The sequence below is a fragment of the Poecilia reticulata genome, linkage group LG14 (genome assembly GCF_000633615.1).
Source record: "Poecilia reticulata strain Guanapo linkage group LG14, Guppy_female_1.0+MT, whole genome shotgun sequence".
NCBI classification, from domain to species: Eukaryota; Metazoa; Chordata; class Actinopteri; order Cyprinodontiformes; family Poeciliidae; genus Poecilia; species Poecilia reticulata.
Window position 1 is genome coordinate 8519571 of NC_024344.1, and position 2316 is coordinate 8521886.

Sequence of the window (2316 nt, forward strand, 5' to 3'; positions counted from 1 at the left end):
TAGAATTGTGGAGTACTCACTTTAACCCAGAAAAGGAATTGGATCAGTCACTCTTAAGCTTATTTTATCAGAAATAAGCTTAAGAGCTTATTTCTGATAAATAAGCTCTTTAGTGTCCAAAAAAGTTGGGACACTAAACAAATTGTGAATAAAAACTGAATGCAATGATGTGGAGATGGCAAATGTCAATATTTTATTCGTAATAGAACATAGATGGCAGATCAAAAGTTTAATCTGAGTAAATGTAACATTTGAAAGGAAAAATGTTGATTCAAAATTTCCGTGTCTACAAATCCCAAAAAAGTTGGGACAAGTAGCAATAAGTGGCTGGAAAAAGGAAATTGAACATATAGCAAACATCTGGAAGACCACTAATTGGGTCAATTGACAACATGATTGGGGCTGCACAGTGGCGCAGTTGGTAGAGTTGTTGCCTTGCAGCAAGAAGGTTCTGGGTTCGATTCCTGGCCCCGGTCTTTCTGCATGAAGATTGCATGTTCTCCCTGTGCATGTGTGGATTTTCTCCAGGTACTCCGGTTTCCTCCCACAGTCCAATAACATCATTGTCAGGTTAATTGACCTCTCCAAATTGCCCCTTGGTGTGAGTGTGTGTGCATGGTTGTTTGTCCTGTGTGTCTCTGTGTTGCCCTGCGACAGACTGGCGACCTGTCCAGGGTGACCCGGCCTCTCGCCCGGAACGTTAGCTAGAGATAGGCACCCGCAACCCTCCCGACCCCACTAGGGACAAGGGTGTAAAGAAAATGGATGGATGAACAACATGATTGGGTATAAAAAGAGCTTCTTAGAGTGTCGGTGTCTCTCTGAAGCCAAGATGGTAAGAGGATCAGCAATTCCACCATTGTTGCACAGAAAGATAGTGCAGCAATACCAGAATGGTGTTACCCAGCATAAAATAGCAAAGACTTTTAAGTTATCATCATCAACTGTGCATAACATCAAAAGATTCAGAGGATCTGGAACAATCGCTGTGCGTAAAGGTCAAGGCCGTAAAACTCTACTGGATGCTCGTGATCTCCGGGCCCTTAAACGTCACTGCACCTCAAACAGGAATGCCACTGTCAAGGAAATAACAGCATGGGCTCAGGAATACTTAAAGCATTGTCAGTGAACACAATCTACTGTGCCATCCGCCGCTGTCAGCTGAAACTCCATAGTGCAAAGAGGAAGCTATTTCTAAGCAAGCTCCACAAGCTCAGCCGTTTGCACTGGGCAAGGAGTCATTTAAAATGGAGTGAAGCAAAATGGATGACTGTTCTGTGGTCAGATGAGTCACGATTTGAAGTTCTTTATGAGACACTGGGACGCCATGTCATCCGGACCAGAGAGGACAAGGATAACCCAAGTTATCAACGCTCCGTTCAGAAGCCTGCATCATTGATGTATGGGGTTGCATGAGTGCTGGTGGCCTGGGCAGCTTGCATGTCTGGAAAGGACCATTAATGCAGAGAACTATGTTCAGGTTCTAGAACAACATATGCTCCATTCTAGACGTAATTTCTTTCAGGGAAGACCCTGCATTTTTCAACAAGATAATGCCAGACCACATTCTGCAGCAATCACAACATCATGGCTACATAGAAGAAGGATCCGGGTACTGAAATGGCCAGCCTGCAGTCCAGATCTTTCACCCATAGAGAACATTTGGCGCATCATAAAGAGGAAGGTCCGACAAAAAGAGGCCCAAGACGATTGAACAGTTAGAGGCCTGTATTAGACATAAAAAGCATTCCTATTTCTAAACTTGAGAAACTGGTCTCATCTGTCCCCAGACATCTGTTGAGTGTTGTAAGAAGAAGGGGAGATGCCACGCAGTTGTAAAAATGGCCTTGTCCAAACTTTTTTGGGATTTGTTGACATCATGAAATTTTGAAACGACATATTTTTCCCTTAAAATGATACATTTTCTCAGTTTAAACTTTTGATCTGTGATTTGTGTTCTATTGTGAATAAAATATTAGATGTTGGCACCTCCACAGCATTGCATTCAGTTTTTACTCACAATTTGTTTAGTGTCCCAACTTTTTTGGAATCCGGTTTGTACATACTTTAGAACATTAGATTAGTTTTCTTTCCTCTTTTTTTCTTCTTTTGGTTTTTTATTTTGTTTGCATTAACTTTTAACTCATATAAAGCACTTTGAATTGCCTTGTTGCTGAAAATGTACTATATAAATAAAATTACCTTACCTTACTTTAAATGAGAGAAGTTTTACAGGTATTTTGTAGAGGAAAAGAGTGACCTGATGGGGGCAGCAGAGGGCAAACTATTCTGGTGTACAGCTGCTGGAGTTGAAGG

At 41.7% G+C, this 2316-nt stretch overlaps 1 protein-coding gene across 1 annotated transcript in view; it reads left to right on the forward strand.

Annotated features, from left to right (window-relative positions):
• LOC103475678 (zinc finger Y-chromosomal protein 1) overlaps positions 1–2316 on the forward strand; it is a 50720-nt gene that overhangs the window by 16017 nt on the left and 32387 nt on the right. The window lies entirely within an intron of this gene.